Raw genomic sequence first — 26,639 nt, forward strand, 5'->3', positions numbered from 1 at the left:
TGTCTAAAGGACTTCTCTTTTGTACCAAACCTTTAAAGAAACTGGCATTTGTGTCAATAAACTTTAAGCCCATCTTGCCGAGATAATTATCTGGGTCACTCAAATTTCAACTACTTCAAATAATTACGGCCTTTTAGCTTCAAATATAGAGTGATGATTAAAGGAGGAGGAATCAGGGATCCCCATGCTGAAGTCAATTAGGTGAAAATGCTGGCAGGTCTCAGCTCAGGCCTCTGATTTGAGTGCACAAGCCTCTGGGCTATGTCAGGGCCTCATAGAGAAAGAGCCACTCATAGAATACACATTTGTTGACTGAACATGATCTAAAATGTGGACACAACAATTTCACCATATTAGCTGTTAAGGGGAAATACGTCTCTTGAACACACCACAAACACCACTTTGTGGTACAGTGGCATGAGCACCAACAGCCATTTTGCCTAAGAAGAACAAAGATTATAGCAAAAATCACTGTAGAGATTTCAAAGCTGTCAACATTCAGGGGCTAAAGACAAATGGTACAGTCTCACTAGATTTCTTTTCCATGGCTTAGTAAAACTTCAAGGGACTGACTTTTGGTCATTTCATGTATTTGTTCCTATATTCTTAATGTAACAAAACCCACTAAGTACAGACTCATGCTCTCATTTTGGTCAAAAGCTTGAAATGTTCAGGAAAAAAAAAATATCTTCGGAGACCAGGAAATAAGGACACTGAAATCCCTTTCCCTCTGCAGATGAGAAAGACAAAGCCCTTTATTAATCACCCCCGCCCCCCACTCCCAACTCCACCTGTCAACATTTAAAACTAGGGGCTAATGGTAGACAGGCTTCTCCTGCAGATAGTAATTGCCTTTCCAACAGAGAAGCTATCTCCAAAGCAACCACAATATGAGCTATGAATTCAAGCTGCAACTCTCTATGTAAATTGCTTGCAGTGAAATTGAAATTTTCCAAAAGAAAGCTGCACTGATTCAGTCTATTACATGCATTCCTACCTCAGATTCAGGGGTGTACTCTAGCAGCTAGGAAACTGTCCACATTTCATACACTGTACACAGAGATAAGACCCAAGCACTTTAAAACCTGACCTCAAATTTAAAAAGAAATTCTGTCATTATTGAAATATAATTCAATGATCATTATTCATTATTCAAAGCAGCCTGTCTACAGCTGCCCACATTAGTCCCAAAATGAAATAATGGTGTTTTATATACCCTCATCTCACATGGTTTTTTTCCCCACATTGGCTTTGTCATGCCTTTATACAATATATTTTTGATCTTTGGTTTGCCTTGACATTCAGTATTAAATGGTCCCATACATTTTTCTGTTATTTCATCTTCTTAGTATTTTTTGCCATAAACTCCTCTACCCCAAAAACAGAACCTAGGGTCAGATAATGTCCTATTGCACTATGTAACATTATTGTTTAATTAATAAATAATTTGCTAAACAGTCCTGCCTACGGGATGAGATAATGTGACCTCTTGGGGGCACAAATTTGGTGAGCACTTGACATATACTTCCAGATCACTGAACCACTCACACTTCATTTGACCCACATCTGCCTCCATCAGCCATTACCAACTCCTCTCTTTCTTGAGTCTACCTTACTTCCCCCACCCCCACACCCTTATGGACATTTTATACATTTACGCTCCCTCAAACTCCATTTATGAAAATCAAAGGATAGGAATATAAATACAAGAGACTCTCTCCATAGCAGAGTGCCTCCCAGTATTCATTCTCCCCACCTTCTATTTCAATATAATCCCTGATTTTTAGCTGGACACATGGCTGCCTGGAATACAGTTATGGATGACATATGACAAGTTCAAGCCAATGGCATATAAACAGATGTTTCTTTTGGGCAGTGTTTGGGAAATTCCATTAACATGTAGCTGGCCTGGGCCCTTTGCCCCCTTTCTTCTTTGTCTTTTTCTCTGTTCTGCTGTCCAGTAGGTATGGCTAGAGTTCCAGTCACACTATTGGTGCAAGAAGTCAAGTGTCATACCCCAGGGATGGCAGACAACTCTATGGAACAGAGCCACTGTACTGGCTCTGGACTGTCTACCTCCAGACCTTAAAGCAAGAAAGAAACACACTTCCATCTTGTTTAAGCCACAGTTACATGGGGTGCCTATTATTTGCAATGGAATTTGATCTAAACTATAGCATTCTCTGATTTTCATGAGCACCAGAGGCTGATTTTGTTTGTTTGAATTCAGATCATGAATTTTTAAGTACTGGATAAAATCATGTGCTTGATGAATGTTTCACTAATTAAAAGACTAGCCCTATTAACAAACGAAAAGCTCATTTTTTCTCATTTAGTGCCAAAAATATCAGAATTTTGACAAATGAAAACAAGAAAGCATGTCTTATTTTTTGTAAGCAACTTGTTATGGAATTCCAGAATCTAGGGCCAGAAGTCTACTCACTGACGGTGCAATCAAGGACTCACCTTGCTCATCTGTAAAACAGGCCCCTTATCCCAGAGGTTGGGAAGTGGAGAGGGAACAGGGCAAGAGGAAAGCCTAGTGGGTGTGTCTCTAGCCCAGCAGCCCCTGCTTCATCCCCAGTAGTTCTACCTTTAGAAGCTCACATAAGATTTCACTAAGGGAATGAGAATCTTAAAAACACTGGGCCAGATAATCTGCAAGATCCCTTCCAATTCTGCCACTTTATGGTTAGAAAACACCATGGCCAAAATGAGGCAGGTGGTAGCTGCTGTGAACTGAATCAGATCGGGAGCACCACTGGCCTGGACGCGCAGCCAAAGGCAAGCCCAAGTTGGATGGGAAGATGTCAGACACAGTGGGAAGGTAACAGTATTGGGCTCTTGTTTCTATTTGGCTCCAGTTAGGTTAGGAAGGAAGGAAGTATCTCGCTTCAGTGTCACAGGGTAGTCAGACAGAGTGAGACGTGAAACTAAAGTAAAGAAAGCAAAGTCAGTGTTAATGCACTCTGTACAGTGTAATGGTGCGGCCTGCCTGAGGTGAGAGAGCCTGGTGGCTTATGGTGAGGCTTCCTGTCTGAAGTTTTGGCAGCACAGAGAAGTCCTTAATTGACAGTTCTTGGTCCTCTAGGCCTGTTCTGATCGGTGGAATGAGGACCTGGGCTGGGCTTCTGATGTTTCTTATCTGGGGAGACCCTAGACATTTCCTGAGTCACTCTTGGCCCCTGTGGCTTCCTTTGATTAACTCTTTGAGTCATTTCTGGCTCTCTGGCTTTATCTGATTAACTCCCTGAGTGATTTTTGGTGGGCCCCACTCTCTTTTTCAACCCACTTATCTCTGTCTTTCTGCCTAACACTTATGCATCAAACACAAGGACAAGTACATGTTAAAGAATAGACATTTGCTTAGTAGACACATAGTAAAGGCTATGTATTGATGAATAGCTATGTATGTTACAATTAAATACAGCAGATGCCGCCTGGATGCAGCTCATCTCATTCACTCATGAGCTGTTTACCAGAGGAAGGGAGTGACAAGACTGAGTGGTATAGATCCCCCCATGCAAGCTTGCTAGGGGTGGGCCTGACCTGCCAGTTCCACCCCAGACATGAAATGGACACAGGTTCAGGAGTCAAGAGACCCTGGTCTGGTCTTAGCTCTGCTCTTCCATCAAGTCACTCTCCCTCGTTGAGTCTGTTTCATCTTCTATAAATGAGCAAGTAGTCTAGATAATCTTTACTGTAGTCATAGCTCTGAAATTCCAGGGTTTAAAGTGTAAATGTGAGGGGGGTACAATGCTTCATCCCCACTTGTGATGTGTCCCTGGATGGATGGTGGGAACTACCCCAGTGGGACAGTACTGGACTCTCTTCACTCCTCAACACACACCCCATCTGTGAAAGTGAGGGCCTATGTGCTTAGTACTTTGGGGGGAATGAGTGGCAAGTTCAATTCCATCCTTCCTGCTTGGCACAGGGGCCAGCAGTAGCCTCCGCTGCCACTCCAGGAGCTGCCCTTCTTACACAGCGGGCCTGCCTCCATCCGGCACAGGGCAAGAGAGGTGTTCCTCCTTTGGGGCGTCAGCACTAGCAAGCCCTTCTGGCAATGCTCCCCATGACACATCCTTCAAGCTGGTCTAGGGTGTGACTTCACTTCATTGTCTGGATGTTGAGGTGGGCATCAGCCTTCAGCCCACACACCAGCATCAAGGGGTCCCTTTTCCTATTGATTCTTTCATAAAACAGCCTCATGAAGGATGCACTGTTATCTCCATTTTATAGTAGAAGAAACTGAGACTCAGAGTTTAACTTGCCTAAGGTCTCAAAGCTGGGCGATACTGTCTACATACACCATAGGGGTTATGTCAGAATCGTATGAGCTGTTTGTGAATGTGGTTTTTAAGATTGTGTCTTTGAGGCCTGGCTGTGTGCCGTGAAGGGGGACCACATGATGCAGCCTGTCTGGGGAGCAGCCCCTCGCAGCAGCCTGATGGATGAAGAGAGAAACCTGCTTTCAAAGTCACATCTCCAAGAACCCTACATCTACTCCTCACCCTGTTCCTGCTCAGTAGCAGCTTGCTGAGCAGAGATGAGAGGCGGGGCCGTCAGGTTCCCAAGGAAACCACCTCAGCTGAGGCCTGACGCCAGGGGAGACAGACGGTGAATATGAAGGGCTGGGGTGGGTAGGCTTGCAGTCTGGACAAGCTTCTCAGGAGGTGCAGCTCACCCGGGAGCTGTCCCTGGGGGTAGCCTCCAGCCCTGCCTGTCAGAGAGAGGCACTTCCACCTGGCAGAGCTGTCGGCTGCAGTTACAGTGAACCATTTTCAAGCTCCAGCAGCCCCTAGCTTAAATGCTACCTCCTCTAGAAGTGTCTTCAACTGTCTAGATCAGCACTTCTCCACCCTGGGGGCCCACAGAATCCCCCGGGAGTGCTTTAAAAACCAGTGATGTCTGGGCCACACCCCTCCCCCAGGGGGAGTCAGAATTTCTGGTGTTGGCTGAAGAGGACAGAGTTGGGAACTGCTGCTTGACAAAGCTCAGTCCCTGCCACCCCCAGGCCGACATCCCACCTGGAGGGAGTTTAACCAGGGCCGCAGCCATCGTGTTCACCTGGATGGCTGTGTTATCTACTAACTTGTGACATCCATGAAGCAGGGCATGTGTGATACCCTTCACTCCAGTGCTGAACACAGTTCTTGGCATTCAGCAGCAATTTCTATAACATTTGGTGAATAAAATCAAATAGTAATAACTTGGAATTCAGGACTTCTTCCCTCCAAAAAAACTCAATATATTTTCACGTTGAAAATTAAGGACAAGTATATATATTTGCATATATGTGTCTCATAGTTTCATAGTGGAAAGTGCATTTAGAGCAGCTCATACAATTCTTGCATAAACCCTATAAAGTAGATACTATCACCTAGCTGTGAGATCTTGGACATGTTAATTAAACTCTGAGTCTCAGTTTCTTCATCTGTAAATGGAGATAATAGAGCATTCCTCATAAGGTTGTTGAGAGGATTAAATGAAACAACCCTGGCACTTAGCATATTACCTGGCCCACAAGAAGGGTTCAAGAATGCTAGCCGTTATTGTTATTCCCCTCATGTTACAGAAGCAAACCAAGGTACAAATAGGTCAAGTGATTCACAGAGGATTCCACAGCATTAGGACTCAAACCATGATCTGCTGAGTCCCTATATTGACTCTTTTATATCATGAATGGAACATTCTTTTGAGGCAGGGAGAGGCAGAGATGGCTACATTCATGATCAAGAGAGGTGACTTGCCTGGAGGCTGTGACATGAGCACCCTGCGGGTGACAGAGCACTAGAGCAGGAATCAGGGGACTTCACCCTGCTCCCACATGAGCTAGCAGGCCACGTTTTCTCCCCACACCTCGATTTCTAACCTAGATGTAGGGACTGACAAGTGACCTTGAGGTCTAACACAGCCCTGCAAGTACAGCCTGTGTATATGTGCTGTGCCCCAACCTCCCCCAACACCTTTGTGCAGAGCAGCCTCCAGAGCACAGGAGACAGCACAGCAGCTCACGCTCCCCAGAACTCCTGGGTCTCCAAGGAGCCAAGGAGAGATGAGGCCCACGTGGGACTCCCTCCCCTCCCCTGGCCCAGGCTGCCCTCCTTCATTAAGCACATCCTGAGCGGGGAGCTCTGGGGAGGCTGTTCCAGGAGATGACGGCCTCGGGCCCTTCCTCTGGAGCATTAAGCAAGGAGGTAAATAGACACTAACAAGTCTCTGGCTTCTCCATGATGTGCCAAAGTGTCTCTCTCACTGGTTTGCCAGTCACAGAGCACCATTCTTCCAGGAAATGTGGCTCTAGCCTTCCTCGAAGCCCAAGAACAAAAGGAAACTAGGCACAGAGCATTTTAAAAGCCAGGCAAGAAAAGAAAAATAAAAAGATCCTGAAACCACATCAAAATATTTCCATTAAGTACTTCTGAATGATTTTTCTTTGTGCTGTCCTATGATGTTTTTTAATAGGGAGTAGGTATTAGTTTTCCAAAGAGAAAGAGGCTGTGTATGACAAGTTTTATATTTATCTAGGCAGGAGTTCATGAAGAGGTGAACTGACTCAGCTTCTTGCTTTTATCTTTGCTACCATGTGGATCTAAGCTGTGGGCAGGGAAGGGTGGCCAGAGAGGCCCAGCACCTGCGGACAGGCAGCTCCAGCTTAGCTGACCCAGGCCACTGAGAGCCACAGGCCCTGATAAGCTAGACAGAGCCAGATGCCTCTCACTCACATGAGATGACTGGAACAGCCTGTCCCCGTGACCTGATACAGGTTAGTACCTTCTCATCACCTACCTGGCACCTGGATATGACTCTCCATGACCTGCCCTAGCCAGGTACAAGCTGCTACCCAGGGCATCTGTCCCTTAGCCATTTATACTCATCAGGAGTGTCAGCATAGGACATCCATCGTGTGGCTTACTGCTGACTAGAGGCTTTAGCATTTTGCCTATTAATTCATGATCTCATTCTCACAAACCCAAGGACAGGTCTTCACAGGCTCCATAGCAGGGAGGAAGAATGGCTACCCTTTATAGAGCCAGGATCTTTATATACCTTCAGTCACTCATTCATTCAGCAACTATCTACTGACTTCCTGCTATGGTCAGACATCATGCTGTGCTTGGGACTGAGGATACAATATTAAGTAACACAGACAAAACTCTTACCCATCGGGAGTTATAGACTATCTCAAATCCTTGCAAGGAATCTGCACAGTTGGAATTATTTCTCTTTTACAGATGAGAAAACTGAGGCTTAGAAACATTAAATAACTAGCCTAAGGTCACAAAGCCAAGGAGGAACAGAGCCAAGATTTAAATCCAGATCTATATGAACTCTAAAGGGCACTTTCTATCATCCTACATCATTTCTTAGCAAACAGGACAGCAGGTCCGTTGGCTCTGCATTTCTGGGGCTTCACTGACTAGACTGTACACACTAGAAAGGTCTTACACTTCTTTGCACCTGCATGGTGCCTAACGCACCATTTGTTACATAGCAGATGCCTAATAAATAGGTGAATGAATTAATTTAATAAATTAACTCACTTTGAGCCTCTGAAACCTGCCCTTTCCATCCTCTCTCCAGTCGCCTCTCTCTCTCCTTCACAGCCAAACTGTAAATAATTGCCTACAGCTTCCTCACATTCACTCACTCCTCAGCCCTTGCTAGCTCTGTCTCACTGCAGGACAGGAACTTTCTGTCAATGAACCCAGTGGGCACTTTGCCATGCCCATTTCGCTTGCCCCTTCAGCAGCATGTGACCCCTGAACTCTGCTGCCCCCACTGCCAGCACTCCCGGCTTCCTCCTGCTGCTCTGGCTGCCCCTCCCTGCCTCCTCCCTTGCTCCTCAGTACTTGTGGGCATCCCCCATGGCTCCATCCTGCAGTCTCTTCTCTCTTTACTCTCTCCACTCTCTCTGGGCAGCCACACTCACACTCACCTCTGTTAAGGTTCTATCTCCTGCCCAGACCTTTCACCCAAGATTTAGACAGTGGCCCCTCCTCAACTTCTAACTGTCTGAACCTGAACTCGAGGCTCCCTCTCACAAAGCTGTCTTCCTTCCTGTGTTACATGCAAGAATTAATGGCAGCCAGGTCACCCAAACACTGAAGCCTCCTCCTTCTCCCTCACCTCCACATCAACCTGGATCAAAACCCTGTTGATTCTACTCCTCTGCAGTGTCTATAATTGTCCTCTTCTCGCTCTCACAACCACCTCCTTTCAGGCCCTCACTGTTTCCTACAGCCACTTTGACTGCCAGCAACAGATCTCATTTTCCTCCATGAGTCTCACCTCCTTTAGTTTCATCCTCCATCCTGAAGCTGGAAGCTTTCAAAAACTGAAAATCTACTCATCACTCTTCTGTTTTAAATTATTTTCGTGGGGTCCTCCTTAATGTAAACTCATTATCATAGCCTACAGGACTCTTGATGATTTACCTTTCTAGCCTCATCTATCAGCCTCCATCCCTATCCTGTGTTCAGTGCTCTGACTACATAAAAACATGTTGCAGTTCCAGTACCATCCCTAATTCTCTACCCCAATATACACTTTTGCACTTACTGGCCCTGCTACTTGGAAAGCCCTCCTGGACTTTTTGTCCTTCAGGATTCGATTCAGGTGTCATCTCCACTATGCAGACTTCCCTCAACCCTTAATCCTGGTTTAGGGATAATCTTCCAGGCTTCTGTCCTTCCTTTATACGCCTTTCTCACAACACTTAGCACTCTGCTGTGTAATCCACGTGCACTGTCTCCCCTATTAGATGAGAAGCTCCTTAGGGGCAGGGACTGTCTTTTCCATCTTTGCACTTGCAGTCTTCATACTACCATCAAAGTTGGATATACAAGGTGTCCTAGGGAAGGATAAATGGGAAGGTGGGGCGATGGCTCGGTGGATATGAATGAATAGGTACATGATTGAAACTCAGATACAACTGGAGGTAAAGAAGTTGTCTGTCCACACCCATCTCTCCCTACCCATAATGGAAAAAGAAACCTTGCAAAATGGTTCCAAAGCCCTGAGCTAAGCAAAGTTCTAAAAGCTTCTGGTAAACGCATATGCATAGAGGGAGAAACAAAACGATTATAATTTAATAACATGTCACAATTTTTAAAATAAGGTATATCCACATTGGCTTGAAAAGAAAGTCAGAAAATGCTGATTTGTATGTAAAGTTATATCCACATATATATTCTAATGGGATGCAGACAGCAGAGTTCTCTACAGATTATTAATCTGTAATGATCTCACAGATTATTTAGAACAAATAATCGAAATGTTCCATTGGGTACAATGCACACCACTCCAACCAAGTCATAGGGATCTTTGACAAAAAGGGTATCTCCTAAAAATATCTAAGCACATGCTTTGACAAGAAGAAACGAACCCAAAATTAGTTACTATGCTGGAAAAATATGTTTCAAAATTGTAACTGTAGTCAAGGCCTGGAAATGGGTGAAACCAGCTGACTACAACCATCACAACATAGACAATGATACCAAGCTCTTACTGGGTGTGGGACTCATTGTGTGTCACCCTCACTCCTCTTTCATCCAATCCTCACAATAACCCTGTGAGGAGATCGGCCAGGTACTTTTATCCTCAGTAAACAGATAAGGAAAATCAATGGCAGAAAAGAAACGACTATGAACTTGTGGAAAACTGATGCCAAATTCCCTTTCACTGCTCTAGTTTGGGGCGATTAGAATGGAAAGTTGCCAGCAGGAGACCACAAGAGAATACCTGATAGAAACAGATGGGATGCCATTTTTTTCCCTGTCTGATAAAGATGGTTGCCCAGAGCTAAACTTGAAGCTGCCCTCCTTTCCCAACTCCTTCTCCTTTCTTTCCCTTCTCTTGTATTCACTGTCTTCCTCATTCGTGACCCTCCCGCTGTTCTGGAAAACCTTCTGGTACACATCAGAGTTAATCTTATCTCTAAGTCTTTGCATCTGCTTCTCCCTATGTCTGGAATGCTTTCTTTCCAACCCTTCGGTATTCAAATATTACCTCCTTAGAGACACCCTCCTTGTCCACACTTGGCAAATAAATAGAACACACCTCTCTTCCCAACTCCCTTCCATCCTATTGTCCTATTGTGTTTCTGCAGAATAGACCCTGGGTCTAGTAGGAATCAGTTAGGCTTCCTGAAAACCTAATGTGACTCCTACTTTCTCAGATGTTATCATTTGCAACTGGGTATCTCTTACGGAGGATTTTGTGTTCTGGAAGCATTCCCCTCTGTGTATCCTGGAAAATGATGCTGATCTCTCTGTTATGAGTCCTGACATACCAACTTCCTTCTCTGTCTTAGATCAGTAAATTCTGTTTGACTTACCTAAGAATTGTTGGAGCCTGGTCTTTCAAATAAGACAATCCGACTATCGACATTGTGCATATAGGAGCTGTGAAACTTACCATTGTGCTGAGACTATCAGTTGTCTCTCAGTATCAGCTCTCTTCTTCCTTCATTAAAAACATTTTTTAGCTGGATACATATTGTTTCAGGATAAAAACCACATTTCCCAGATTCCCTTGCTTCTAGGTGTGGTCATATGACTAGGTATTGGCCAGTGGGGTGTGAGTTAAGTGATGTGTGTTACTTCAATTCATATTCCTAAAAAGAAGGGGAGTGTTCTCATTTTCCCTTCCTGCTCGCCTGACTACAACCTGGAGGAGGTGGAGAGCCATCTTCCACCTTGTTGATGACCTCATCTAGTGATGACAGATCAGCAAGACCGAAAGAAACTGGATCCCTGACACCACAGAGCTTCTATTATCATAGACTGCTCATCCCCAGACTGTTACATGAGAAAGAAATTAAATTCTCTCTCTAGCCATTGTTATTTGGGTCTCTGTATTACAGAAGCCAAATATAATCCGAAAAATAGAATCTGAAATTATCGTATTTATTTATTGTATATTGTTCTCTATCATCTCTAGAAAACAAATTCTAAAAGGATAGAAACCTTTATCCTTGATCATCACTTTATCCCTAGAACTTGGGAAAGTGCCTGGTAGATACTAAGCATATATTAGACAATGAGTAATAATCAGACAGTAAGTAAATATTTGCTACATGAATGAACAAGTTAAAGTATAAATGAATCACTTGCTTTCATTAGCTGACAGAGCTCCTGGCCAGCCTTTTGCTTTTCCCACCCCTTTCTGGCCCTCTCTTTTCACGTGTCTGTTCCTGTTATAGTAGACTTCTCAATATTAAAGGCGCTCCATCGCTTCCCACATACTCATCTGACCTTAGGGTGGCAGAGGAAGTTTTCTGGCTCAGGGATCTGAACTTTTTCCCAGTTCTTTGTAGACCCACGTAAGTTTGGAAAAACTTTTGACATAAGATCACACTTCAAAGAAAGTCCCTCCAAATACAGGAGAGCATCTGGCCCCTCCTGGGGTGAACACCATGGTGCTCCGGCTCTTCCCTTTCATGATGAGATATCAAAACACAAAAAACAGGGGGTTAGTTACTATGCAGTCTGTTAGATTTTTCTTTCACCTCTCACGGGTCTTGGGGTGATTTGAGGGCTGTCCTGGAGTGACCTGAGGCTATGAGCCCAAACAGCCATGCTGCCCATTTGAAATATAATGCAGACCACGAATGCAAGCCACATATAAAGGTACATGCCTTATCACATTTGAAAAGTAGAAAGAAATTGGTAAAATTAATTTTAATAATGTATTTATTCAAAATCTCACTTCAAATTATAGTCAGTATAAAAATTATTAACAAAATATTTTACACCTTTTTTTCATACTAAATCTTTTTATTTTACTCTTACAGCACATCTCAATTCAGACTAACCACATTTCAAGCTCTTAATATCCCTATGTGGCTAGTGACTATCATATTGGATGGTAGAAGTCTAGAGGAAAAGGTATTGAATTAGACCTGTTTAGGCTAATCCCCAAGGTAATCTGAACTTCAGTTTCCTCACCTATTAAATGGGTAAATTATACCTGTTTCACAACATTTAGGGGAAGAATTATAGAGCTAATATAAGTGAAAGTGTGTAATAAGTGTTAGTGTGTTTTTTGTAAAATAAATAAATAAAGGCAGATTCTAGCACACTCTCCCTCTGCTACTCCTCTCTATTAATATCAGAGTTATTCAGCAAAATGATGCAAGGAGGAGGAGAGGGGCTCATCATCTTCACTGGGGGAATCCTATCTGACCCCTGCTGCCTACGAGGAGCTCAGTGTGGGGCACTGTATCAGTCAGGGTTCCCCAGAGAACCAGAACCAATAGGAATAACAGGAGTTTTACATATATATGCAGAGAGAGAGAGAGAGAGATTATCTGTTGAGGTCCTGAATAGAACAAAAAGGGGGAAGGACAGCAAATCTGTCGTCTGCCTGAGCCAAGTCACCTGACTTCTCCTGCCCTTGGACATCGGTGCCCCTGGTTTCAGGCCTTTGAGCTCAGACTGACCCATACACCGTCAGCTCAGACATCTACTCCCACAATCAGGGTTCAGACCCACCACGCCACAGCTGTTCCCCTCAGATCTGCCCTTACATGTACACTGTCCTCTAAGTGGGGTGATTTAGGAGGCTCTAGAAAACACCTCTGTTTCCAAATGTCTTCCCTCTGTGCCTGAAACACACCATAATGATGCCTTATAAATGGGTTTCAGCCATTGTCCTCTGCCCACCCCTTAAAATGGGGATGTATTGCTACTCCTAAAGCTAATAGCACTTGAGAACACAGTAGTTCTTAAACTTAAGTGTGATTCAGCAAGTCTCAGAGGGACTTGCTGGTGGGAAGGGCTGAGAAATCAGCATGCTTAACCAGTACCAGAAGAGATTTGGGGAGCATGCTTTGAGCAATATGTCCTTAAGCCACAGTGTGGCCATGTTTCTCAAATGCTTTCCTCCTGTAGTGGCTGAACACAGACTGCTGGCAGGTCTGGCTGCTTTGACACTCCTGCCAGAGAGCCAGATGCTGGGGCACTGGGCAATAGGAGCTCTGCTTGGCTGTGTGCACTTGTGCGTGCGCACACAGAGCTGCTGAATGCAGTGTCCCCAGAGCACCTGGTCTGAATCCACACCACCAGGCAGCCTGGTCCCAAACCTCTCGAAACTGCTGAGTAGGCTGCATCCCTCTCCCTCCCACAGACAAAAACACAGTTCATAGGCAGGCAGCAAATTCCTGCCCGAGGATACTCATCTCTGCACTGATTAAATAAACACAGCTTAATTCAATTAATTTAAGGTCAGAACCTGCCTAAATTCTGCTGGCAGCCCAGCAGAGTCCCTCATGAATCTTTCATTTTCATAAATGATTGACTGTTTGCCTGCTTTGGAGCTTGCCCTGAAGGAGAAGGAGCCTCGGGGTGAAGATGGCTCCCTCCCGTCAGAGAAAAGTAGTTATGGGCTAGTTATGTAGGAGACCAGGAAACTTTGGAACGTTTTTTGGGAAAGTACCATGCCCTGTTACTGCCTTCAGGAAGAGTGTGGCTGAGGCTCCTTCCTAAAGCCAGAGAGCTGTTAAGAGCTCTGGACCAGCTGACCAAATGTCCAGTGGAGAGAGAGATACAGGGACAGAGCCAGAGCCAGATAAAGGCAGTCAGAGAGACAGAGAGGGAGACTTGAGCACTGGTAAGGCTGCAAACTCACTCACAGCTGCGGTTATTACGAATATGCTTAGCAAATTCTGAGAGACAGGCTTTGAACAGTGTTGGCTGCTGCCAGGAATCATCAAGGAGGAAAAAAAAGCACTCATTCTCGAAAGGAGAAACGGGAAGAAAAGAAGAGCAACTGTGCAAATCTTATGGAGCCTATAGAATTCCCCTGCTCATCGTTTTCATAAACAAATGCCTTTGAGAGGCTTGCCTTAGAGGCACATGGAAAAGAGCTTCCTTCGCAGGAGGGCTCTGGGCCAGCAAGATGCAGGGCGTTCCCAAAGGGCAGGGTTTCTGCTGTTGCTGGGTGAGTCTCCTGGGCTGGAGGGGAGGTGGCAGCGGAGGGTACAGACACCACCACCCTAGGGGAACCTTTCAAATGCTGGGCCCATTGCCTGCACCCCATCTAAAAATTATATTGAGATTGGCCCTGAGCAAAACAGCCTGGTCTCCAACTAACCAACTTGGGAGTCTCCCCACCCTCTCTTCCTCTGTCTCCAGGGACTTGCTTCCTTAGTCCTGTCAGTCTCTTCCAGTAGGCTGGGAAGGGGGAAGGACAAAGAGGAGAATGCACGTTTTGCAAGTTCTAGTCGAAAGCCTTTGGGGAAGGAAGCTGAAACTAATGGGCAAGCTGTGGCTTTCATTCATCTATGCTGCTGTCACTTCCATTAGCCCGGAAATGTGAGAGGGGGGCTGTGCAATCTATCATTGTCCTTTGTGTGTACCCACGACACTGCTGACAGTGTTATTTTCTGGCTTCAAACTTACCCTCCTCAGCAGGACATCTGCTCAAATTCTGTATAGAACAGGCTGACATCACCTTACAGACTCCTGAACCTCCTCTCCAGCTTCCCACTTACCTCTCCTGTCCTCTTAACAACTCAGATTCATCAACAACTGAATAGATATTACTGTTCCTATGACCCTGCTCATCTGTTTCCAAGATGAGCCCTAAGGTGAGATTTATCCCAGCCCAGAAATCTCTCTCCATTAGCTTTTTGACCAGCAGTAGAAGTATCTGTTCAAGTGCTCCCAACCAGGTGAAACCTTCCAATTTCTTCTCCAGTTCCATTCACTCCAGCCTCCCCAGGGATCCCAGAGTTGTGAGGATCAAATGAGAAAATGCATAAAAACTATGGGGCATGCCACCAGACTAGGGTACATTGTCATGTGTCGCAGCTGACTCTAAACTTTAAGCACATTAAAGACCTGTTTAAAATGCAAAGGACTAAGGGCTTCTAATTCAAAGTGACAGATAGCCTACAAGTTTATCTCCTCTCTCTACAAAGAGTCCAAGAAAGATCCATCAGGAGACTTAAGATTTCAGAATCTTTCTGTAACTTGCACAGCAGATGGAGGAATGATAAATAGGCTGAGCAGAAGAGACTGCAGAGAAGATAGACAGTAGAGGGAAGGAGTGAGAAATGAGGGTAGAAATAGGGTCACTAATTGAAAGTCTGTGGATAGAATACCACCCCTTACATTTCCCTTCAACATCTCTGCTTGCAAAACACCTAACAACCAGGTGTTTACATCCAAGCCCAGGAGAAAAAAACCTAAAGTTAAAGCTGAAATTCTACAAGAAATGTGAATGGACTTACTGGGAAGACAAGATATCCAGGCTGGGGTTATGGTATGCTGCAGTAAACCCTCTCAGTCTGACATTAAGAGATTCTTCAGAGGCACAAGTAGCTGCCTTCCCTCTCACCAAAGCCAAGCCTGCCACAGTCAAGAACACCCAACCCAGCAACACAAGGCTCCTGAGCAGACTTATTGCCTCATTCTTAAACAACCTCAATCACCAGACTGTTGAGAGAAGCCTGAAACATGAAAGAAAAAGACCAAGGTGAATTAAAGATAAAATGACCTTGGAGGAAAAACTAAAAATTAAATAAAATGAAAATGAAAAATATTTTATAGTATTTCCAGAGAGAGATGAAAAGATGGTGCATCCATAAACTGTAAATGCAGAAAAGAGCCTATTAGAGAAGAGAAAATTCTTAGAAAATAAGAATATGAATAGTAAAATTTCTAAAAAGTTGAGTTAAAAGATTAAATTCTTCAAAATATTCTAGAATACAGAATATTAAGCAAAGAGGCAAACAAAAATGGGAGGGAAAAGAGAAGAGGTATGTAAGTGCAATCCAACTACAAGATTCCCAGAGAGAAGAGAGGATGGAGGTAATCAGTGAAATGACAAGATAATTTCCCAAAGCTGAAGAAAGGTACAAGTATTGAGTTTGAAAGGCCTCACCTAATGTTCAGAAGAGTCAGTTTTTTAAAATCCTCTGTTAAATCACATTGTTGTGACATTTTAGAACACAAAAGGCAACAATGAAACCCTAAATGCAACCAGAGAAAAGAAAAGTTCTTTGTCCAAAAAAGATTATTGATGTGGCTAACTTATACACAATAGAAACACACGAGAATGATATTGAGTAACCACCCATTGTTGGAAGAGCTGTAGAAAGAGGCTCAGAAAACAGGCAGAAACAAAAAGAGGACCAAGAACAGAGTCAAGGTCATGCCCCAGAAACAGCCTGATTACAACCGAGTTGCCACTCCTGCAGGGCCCTGCGTACCACACATCCCCGATCACCACCATTATCCCCACTCTGAACTCTGAATACTTCCCCACAAGCAAAATAAATGTTTGCACCATTCATTCCAGATTCAAAGTCCCAGGCAGGAGCATCTGATTGGCTAAGCTTAAGCATATGCCAGTACCCTAGCTTTTGGAAGTCTGAAAGAAAAACTATCCGGCCTTCTGCATGAAAGTTGAAACCCTGCCTTCTACCAAGCTTCACACAAAAGTAGATTCTTCAAGCTTCAGAAGTTCAGATGCCAAGCAGTCAAAAACACCAAAATAATAAATGGCCACTACAGTCCATCCCTCTGACTCTTCACCATCTTTATATACACCTCTCTCCATACTTACAATTCCAAAACATACATTAAAATGTTCATACCTACCATATGCAACTATCTTCACATTCACACCCTTAATAAAACCAAAGGCTCATATGTTGGTGCATCCAGTAACAGTTAAGAATTTCTGAGTGATGTCCATTTTTCCTCTAGCTCTATCACAATCCCAGAGTGATTTCTGCAATTTATGGACTAATATCCTCTATTATAGGACAGTGAAATATAGAGAGGGGAAAGAAAAAGTAAGCTATATATATATAAATTTAATGGAGCAAGAAAAGAAATTAAAGAAATATTATAGTCTTCACTTCCACAACACATCACAAACACATGTGACTTTTACTCTTTCTCAGCTGGCAATGGGAGTAAACATACTGTAGGCCAGAAAACTATATCTAAACTTAAATTAAGAATCCACTCCAGTGAGGACAAATATACCCTCCATGTGATACAAAGACCTAAATCAACTGCCACGTGATGGCCAGCTGACCCTCTCAGGGCACTTACTGGAGTCCAGGGTCGTCTTATCAAATTGCACAATGAGAAGTGGCAGTCAACAGGTCAGTCATTGTGAATGAAAATGCTTGTTCATTGGATTAGTAAGACCTCCCTGGGCAGCAAGGAATCTTTGGTGAGCAGCCTCAGGAAACACAAATATCCTGACACCTTTTGCACTCAGAGAAGCCGATGTATACAACTCTTCTCCAGACCTCCTCTTTTGTTCCTTTCTGATCCCTGACCATGGGCCAAACAACTGTGTCCTGCCTGGGAAACAGTGGCCATCTTCTTTGTTCACTCTAACAAATGGACAGAGAGATGTGCTGTTCAAACTCTGCCCACTAGGAGGATTTCTCTTCCCCAAAGTTCTTCAAGGCTACCCTTAGTAAAACTGCTGCACCAGCCTACTTCTGTCTGATCCCAGAGCACTGAGCTCTATTTGAGTTATGCTCAGTTTTCAATGCTTGCTAAACACCTTCCCTCCCTCCCATAGCCACAGACACCCAGAGAATGATTTCTACCACTTTGCAGTTACAGGTCTGGTCAAAAAGCACTGGGGCAAATATTCCCCTTCACAGATACAAATACATTTGTAGAGGCTCAGCGAAAGATCTTTGAGTTCCTCTGGTCCGGCCGTGCCCTACTTTTTCCTTTGAGCCTGTAAAGGTTATTCACATAGTGGGCACTCGGGAGGTTGCTGACTGACTGACCTGAAAAAACAGGTATTTAAGACCCCAGATGTTTGAGGTCCCAGAAGCCCCAGGTGTTTATGATGTTATTTAAAAGTAAGTACATTATGGCAGGTTGGGTTTCCAGGAAGCAAATTTTGAGATGGGTATTAGCAGGCAGAAGATTTATTTAGGAAAACTCTTTGAATCATTCTTGGAAGGGAAGATCCAACTTTGAATGATTCTTGGAAGGGAAGAGAAAGAAGCAGAATTGGGCCAAAGGAGCACATGGACTGTGATACAGTGTCATGAAGCCCTCAGCAACCCCAGTGTGAAGCTCAAAATCTCAATGGCCCTTCAAGGAATCATCCTCAGTTGGAGCAGAGGGTGCTTTGCCTTCAAACACTAAATTTTCACTGTAAATATTCAATCTATATTTAGAGCTTATAAAACTTAGTTTAAAAAGTAGATTCATGTACCCAAGTTGTTCCAAACATAGTTAAAAGTTTTCCAATAACTAAATTCTATATAAGATTTTTAATTCAAGTAAAATTAAAAATTCACTTCCTCAGTCACACTAGCCCATTTCAAGTGCTCAACAGCCACATGCAGTTAATGGTTGCCACATTGGACAGTGCAGGCCTGTACTATAAAGCCATATGCACATACTCCTTTTGCTGAAAAGGATATGAATTTTATCCCTAAGTGCCTCAATTTCCCCATTTTTAACCTAGGGCCAATAATGTGGAGCACATAAACAGGTCATTACCCACTCACCAAGAGCCAATGAACAAAGGCAAATGTATATGCAGGCACCCACTTCTCCCATAAAGCTTTTAGAGTCTGTGGGTTCAGAGAAGGGAAAAAGAAGAAACTGGAGTGAGGCCAGCCTACTGGACACAACCACGGCAAATACCAAGCAGAGTCCCAGGCAAGACGGGCTAATCTGTAGTGTTTTGCCCTGATCAGAGATCTCAACCTCTAATTCCAAAATCAGAATGTCCCACTTTGCTTTGTCATGATGCTCATAGTTATACCAGGAAGAGATTCCTCTGCTTCTATTTTAACACTTCTAACAACTCTTAAAGATACAAGATTATTAGTCATTCATGTGTTAGAGGCAGTTTCATCATACTGTCCTCTTACCACCCAAGTGGACCAACAGGGAATTCAAGACCTTTCGGAAACAAAAGGGGCGAGCATACCTGGCATGTGGTACCTCCCTGATGAGCTCAGAGCATCCGAGGGCACTGGGGCATCCAGGATGAGGGCATCGGATATGGAAGGGGCACACAGGAGAGGATGCCAGAATAATGTCCCTGAGCACAGGCCTGTGGTAGAAAAGAGAAAATAGGATTCGCTTTCCTCTTGGTTCTCTTCTCCTGCTACTCCTTTCTCCTTGTCTACCTCCCTTTCCTCCTTTTCCCATTTCCTCTTCATTTTGTTCCTACTCACCTCCACTAATAGCTTCCTGCTCCCAGCGACCAGGAATCCAGCTAGTATTTGCAGCAGTACACATCTCAACTACATACTGAGTAAAATTTCCTTTTTTGGACTATCCTGGGAACCTGCCACCACATATAATATTTTTGTAAGGAAACAGTTCCTAATTCCAAGAAACTATTTGCTTAGCTGGAAACTGCCTGTATATAGACTCTGGCATGTGTGCCTTGCTCATAGTAAAGCTCAATAAATACTAGTTTATTGGAAATAAATAAAGATGTTCACATTCTTGGATATAAGTATATATTCCATCACAAAGGAACAAACTGAATACATGCTGGTATGTTTAAGTGGCCAGATTTAGACTAGACTGTAATTAAAACATTCATCCATCAACTAACAAGCCACCTCTCCTTATAACAACAAAAATTTTCCCAATAGCTGGAAGCCATATGTTAAATAAACTTGAAGAAATATTTTCAGCAGCAAATGTCAGCTTCTTACATCTCAACCTGTCAAAATGAATTCCAAAACTTGATCTAAATTCAGTTTCATATTTATAAGTGGAAGGTTAGTTTTCTGTTTCTGACATGAAAATAAGCAAATGTCACATTCAAATTGATCAAATTGCCTGGTTAAATTTTCAAATTAGTTAAGAAATGTGTCTATGTAATTTGTATAAAATATGACTGTATAAAATATGACTTTGTGGGCTTTTCTTCTCTTGTCAGAATACACATGCAATGAAGATCATTCTTCTGTTTTATAGAGAAAAGTCCTTTGGTTTGTTTTTGTTGTTACTATTGATTACATAAACAAAAACACTATAACAAAATTAAAAGAAAAATTTGCTCACAATTTCACCACCTCCACAAATCGAAATGTTTTTATTTCTTTACCTTAATACCTGAAACTTCCATCTGGATATAGGCAAGACTGTCACACACACTGATGTCAGTAACAACACAATTATACAAACAAGTCCTCCTCAAATACCTAACATGTGTATTAGCATTCTCATAGCGTGTTAGCTGAGAACATAAGTGATACAGTTAGTATGGAGCCAGAACACCGTTCTCCACCAGTCCACACTTGACCCAGCCTCCCACCCACTCAAGCATACCGGGGCCACAGCAAGCCTCTAGCTCCCTACCAACTGCTGCTTCCTGATGGCAGACGCAGACACTCAAATCAAGGAGAGTCACTCCACCTTTGGAGCAGAAGCTTCCTGGCCATCAGCAGTGCAATTATCTTTAGAAACTTTTAACTGGCAATGAAAACGATCATGAACTTGAAAGTGCCAAAGTGGACTCTGCCCATCAAAGTGATTGAAACTCTAGCCTAAGCCTGACTGACCCCTCCTTTCTACTCTCAGAATAAATTTGCAGAGCCTGGCTGTGCTCATTCACTGTGCTGTCCCTTGAGCTGATTAGTAAAAATGTGCTCTCTCTCTCAATATGCTGGTAAAGTAGGTAAAAGAAGAGAGAACCCAGAACCCAATACAATCTTACAAGTACATATTAGGTGCTTAACAAATGTCTGCTTATTGATCAACATGTAGAAAAGTATACCATTAATAAGTCCAATAAATTACTCCCAAGTAAAAGCATCCCAGTCACCACAATTAGATCAAGAAAAAGAACATTATCAGTAACGCAGAAGCCTCCCCAGAACCCCTGCTGTCACTAACTTCTTTTCACCACAAAGGTAAACACTATCTTGATTTCTAAAGCCATAGTTTATTCAGTTTTACAGCCATGGTACCTCACACTGGGAGACAATAAATTATTCTAACACCAGAATTTAGATTTGCCAGTTTTTGAACTTTATACAATTATACAAGATGTATGTTTATTGAGGCATGTAGTTGTCACTTACTCGTTTTTTACCCCTGTATTTAGTTGCATGAATATATCCTGATACATACATGTACCTTCTACTGTTGAAAGATATTTGAGTTGTTTCCAGCTTTTGGCTATTAAAAATAATACAACAATGATCATTCTCTTGCATGTGTTTGGTGTATATATATATATATATATTCATTTCTGTTGGGTATATATCTAGAAGTGAATTGCTAGGTTCTAGGGTATATGTAAATTTAATTTTATTAGAAGTTACCAAACTTTCCAAAGTGGTTGTATCAGTTTGCATCCACACCAGTATGAGAGTTTCAGTGCTTCCACACCCTTGACAACAGTTGGTAGTGTCAGTCTTTTTAGGGTTAGTCACCCTAGCAGGTGTGTAGGGGTATTTTGTTGTGGTTTTTGATTTAAACTTCCCTGGCCACTAAAATGACAGAGCAGCTTTTCTTAAGTTTGCTGGAAATGGAATAACCTCTTTTGCAAAGTTTCTTTTGCCCATTTTTTTTATTAGATTGTCTTTTTCTTAGTCATCTGAGGACATCTTTTTATATTCTGCAAATGGTCCCTTTGCTATATGTACTGCAAGTATCTTCTCCCATTCTGTGACTTGTCTTTCCAACTTTCAATAGTCTTTTGATTGACAGAAGATCCTAATGCTAATGTAGTCCAATTTATGAACCTTTGTTTTCTGCTTTTTTTGTGTGGTTTATCTTGTCTTCCCAAGATCAAGGGGATACTCTCAGATGTGATCTTCCAGAAAATTATTGTTTTCCTTATCATATTTAATCTACAATCCACCTGGATTTAGGATTTATTGTTTCCCAAATGGGTATCTAGTTGGCCCAACACGCTTTATTCAAAACACAGTCTTTTTTTCTAGTGCTCTAGAATCCCACCTTTGTCACAAATCAAGTGTCTGTATACATATGGGTCAATTTCTTAACTTGATTCTATTCTATTTGCTTTTTCTTAAGGGGGTTGGTTATCATTGCACTAATACATTGCTTTTTTAATTTCTGAAACTTTAAAATAAAACTTAATATTCATTCTCATAAGTCCTCCGACTTTCTTCTTCAAGGTTGTATTGGTCATTCTTGGCCCTTTGCAGTTCCTTATAACTGGAAAGCCCACTTGTCAATGCCACCAGAGCAGCTGCTAAAATACTGAATGGGATTACACTAAATTTATAGATCAATTAGCAAAGAATAGACACCTTAATTAAAATGAGTTATTTGGTCCATAAACATAGTCAAAGCCTCCATTTAATTAGGCTTTAATTAACTTTTCTCAACAATGTTTTGAGTTTTTATCATGGAGGTCTCACACATTTTTTATTAGATTATGAGGTATTTGATATGTTTTGATGTTACTACAAATGATAATTTTTAGAATTAATTTTCTACCTCTTTCTTCCTAGAATAGAGAGATATATTTTATTTTTACATATTGAGCCTTAGCCAGTCACCAAAGTCAGTTATTGGTACCAATAGTTTGTAGATTCTTTTGTGTTTCTATATACACAATTATGTCATCTGTAAATAATGATAATTACAATCCATTTACCCTTTTTAAAAAATTGTTACCTATTGCACTGTCTAGAACTTCCAATACAATGTTGAATAAAACTAACAGTAGCAAGCATACTTGTCTCACTTCCAATTCCTGAAGGACAATGTTCAATATTTCATCATTAAATGTGATGTTTGCTATAGGTTATTTGTACATACCTTTTGTCTGGTTAAAAATACTTTCTTTCATTCTCAATTTTCTAAGAAATTACAATTATTATTATTATTATTGATATATGTTGAATTATATCAGATTATATTTCTATTCCTACTGAGGTAATTGAACAATTTTTCTCTATTTTGTTTTGTTATGAATTATACTGATTGATTTTTGAATGCCAAATGAATATCACATCAATAGAAGTATAGTCACAATGCAATACCCTTTTAATACATCACAGAATTTAATTTGCTAATATTTTGTTTAGAAATTTTGCATTTCTGTTCATGAAAGAGACTGCTTTGTAATGTTTATTTTTTGTTTTTTCAGGTTTTGTCATATTAAAATAAGTTTTGTCATATTAAAATGAGTTAGAAAGTTTTTCTATTCTCTAGAAGAATTAATGTAAGAGTAGTGTTAATTTTTTTCTTTTAAAGTAATTTAGAACTTTTCTAATAAAGCCATCTGGATCTAAAGTATCCTTTATGGAAAGTCTTCCTTTATGGGTTTAGTTTCTTTTAGAGCTACAGAATTATTCAGATATTTTATTTCTTCTGTGTCACTTTTGGCAAGTTGGTTTTTTTCTAGGAATTTATCAGTTTCAACTAAGTTGTCAAATTCATTGGCATAAAGTAGTTCATTATGTCCTTTTATTATTTTCTGAATGTCTGTAATATTTGTAGCTTTGTTCTTTTCATTTCTGATATACTACAGTGTGCTTTATCTTTTTGTGATTGGTCTTGCTAAGGGTTTATCAATTTTATCAGTCTTTTTTAATGGAACTAACTTTTGATTTTATTGATACTCATACATTTTTTTCCTGTATAATTAATTCCTACTCTGAACTTTTATATATTCTTTCTTCTGTATGCCTTGGGTTTAATTTGCTCTATTTTCCTATGTATTAAGATGGATTGAGATGACTGATTTTTCAACCTGTCTTCCTTCCAAATACATACATTTAATGCCATAAAATTCTCCCTATGCATACTTTAACTGCATCACATGTTTCAGTACATCATATTTTAATTACCATTCAGGTAAAAATATTTTATTTCCATTGCTGATTTCATCTTTGACCCATGGGTTATCTAAAAGTGCACTGCTTAATCTCCAAACATCTGGGGATTTTTGTAGTTACCTTTTTTGTTATTGGTTTCTAACTAAGTTTCACTGTGGTCAAAGAACATATTTAATATTATATCAATCTTTTGAGGTTTATTGAGACATAATTTATTGCTCAGCATATAATCAATTTTGGTAAATGTTTCACATACACTTGAAAAGAATGTGCATTCCAGAATTGTTGGGTACCAGGTTCCATACATGTCAATCATACTGCTTAATAATTGTTCTATCAGTCACTGAGAAAGACGTGCTAAAATTGCCCATTATGATTGTGAATTCTTTTGTTTTTGTCAATTTTTACTGGTGCTCTCACCAATAAAATACAAATATGAGAAGAATTTAAGGCATAAAACTGAGAAGCAGAGACAAAACTAACCTTATTTGCAGGTGATATTGTTTTCTTGGAAAACCTGAGGAAATCTATTTTTTTAGAGACTACAGAAAACAGTAAGAAAAGTCACTAATATTGTGGGGCACAAAACTAATATAAAGAAGTCAACGGAAGCTAGGAGACTTTAATAGAGGGAAAGTTTCTATTTACATTAGTAAAAACCACAACAAAAAAGATAAATTTCTTAGGAATAAGTTCAACAATAAATGTATAAGACATATACTGAAAAATATTTATTTAATACATTCCAAAAGGACATAGCAAAACACGTAAACAAATGGGAAAGCATACAATATTTGTGGACAAGATGACTCACGGTCATTATCCTTCCTTGTATCAAGAGTATGCTGATTTTCCTATTCTAATCTTTAAATTTAGTATGATCTCAATAAACCTATAAATAACTTTCTTTTCAGCTAGATAAAGGAATTCTAAAGTTCATATTGGAAAATAAGCAAACAAGACTTGGAAGGGAGACTCTGATAAAGAGATCAAAGAAAGGGAAGAAACATTTGAAATATTCTCTGAGGTCCAGTAATTAAAGCAACAGAGTACACACTTACAGATGAACCCATAGAACAGAAAGTAAAGTCCAGAAAAAGAATACAAATAACAAATCAGTGAGGAAAACTGAACTACTGAATAATAGTGGGGCAACGAGGTAGCTGTCTGGGAAATATTAACATTGGACTCGTGCATCGTTCTGTGTTCCATGATATGTGCCAAATGGATCAAACCTTCAAAAATAAAAAATAAATCAATAAAGTAACAAATGATTTTTCATAATCTCAGATGTGGAAGGCTTTTAAACTATGACCCAGAATCCAGAAACCATATGAAAATATCCACAAATTCAACAACACACAAAACAAAATTTAATCTCTGCGACAAAGTGAACCCCACAATTAAAAAAAAAAACAACTGACAAACTGGGAAACATAATTATAGCTCATCATAGACATGGAAAAAATCTTCCTACTATATAAAAAGCTCTGAGATTGATAAGAAAAAGGCCAATAACATATTAGAAAAGTAAACAAATGTCATAAACACACAATTCAAAGAGTATGCAAATTATTCTTAAATATATTTTTAAATGCTCAGTTTCATTCATGGTAAGACACATGCAAATTGAAGCTTCCCTGAGATATCATTTTTCTGGCAAAAATCCCAAATTTGATAATACGTTCTGTTGCCAAGGCTGCGGGAACAGGCACTGTCGTACCTTGCCGGTGGGAGAATACATTTGTACAGCCCAGATGGAGGACAATTGATCAACAGCTCTCAAAATTCCAACTGAATGTGCTCTTAGACCCAGCAACTCCACTCTGGGCAATTGACCCTACAGCTATATTTGCGTATCCACAAAATGGCATGCGCAGAGTAGATGTATTGCAGCATGCAGACAACAGTGAAAGGAGAGAACCTGGGTGCTCAGCAGTGGGGGCACTGGCTAAGTAGGTTTAATGAAGCATCTGTAACTGTAAAAACAGATACAAAAGCTCTTTGCGTATTGATATGGAAAACTCTCTAAGACATACTAATTGAAAAGAACAAGATGCTGAATGATGTGTATAAGTGTGTGAACATTTATATTACAAGAGAGAAAACAATATATTTGCTGTTTTTTCCAAAATACGTTTCAGTTTTTTCAAATATATTTATTTATTTTCAAAATCTCTGGAAGAGTAAATAAGAGACTAAAAACAGTGGTTATCTGGCCACTGAGGTCTGGGAACTGGGAACATGAATGATCAATAGGGAAGATTTTTCACTGTAAGCTTTCTCACACTTTTTGATGCTTTTACCATGGGAGTTGGTTACTTTTAAAAATATTTTTAAATAATTTAAAGCAAAGAACCATCCTAACAATACTATCAAGTACATTTAATTCCATACATGGCTTAAATGCACTATAACTCTAGCAAGGCCCTCTGTGCCATTTCGAGGTACATCAAGTAGGATGTTTTTGACTGTAAGTGTTAGAAGGCTTAAACAATGAGACCATTTTTTATCCCTGATACAAAATAACCTAAGTCAGACTGTCCCAAGACTGGGACTGCTGCTGCAATTTCAGGTATCACACAGAGATCTGACCACAAGCAGCCAAATGAACAATGTCTATAACGTCCTGCGCATTGCCCAGAAGTCCCTGGTAGATTTCCTAAGTCCAATTGGCCAGTAATGTCTAATATGTCCATACCCAAGCTTCAGAACAGACTGGGACATAATAACATTAATAACAATAACCCCTAATATTTAGTGAGCACTTCATATGTGCCAGGTACTGTCATAAGCATTTTACAAGCATTGGCTCATTTATTTTCAAAGCCACCTGTTAGGAAGGTCA

The 26,639-nt window shown here is 41.1% G+C and overlaps 1 long non-coding RNA gene across 1 annotated transcript in view; it reads right to left on the minus strand.

Annotated features, from left to right (window-relative positions):
* Positions 1-26,639, minus strand: part of LOC108392290 (uncharacterized) — a 201,460-nt gene that overhangs the window by 50,771 nt on the left and 124,050 nt on the right. Inside the window, exon 2 of the long non-coding RNA XR_012130641.1 lies at positions 18,940-19,065. This is a non-coding gene — a long non-coding RNA (uncharacterized lncRNA). The remainder of the gene's footprint in view (positions 1-18,939; positions 19,066-26,639) is intronic.

Source organism: Manis javanica, chromosome 1 (assembly GCF_040802235.1).
Source record: "Manis javanica isolate MJ-LG chromosome 1, MJ_LKY, whole genome shotgun sequence".
NCBI lineage: Eukaryota > Metazoa > Chordata > Mammalia > Pholidota > Manidae > Manis > Manis javanica.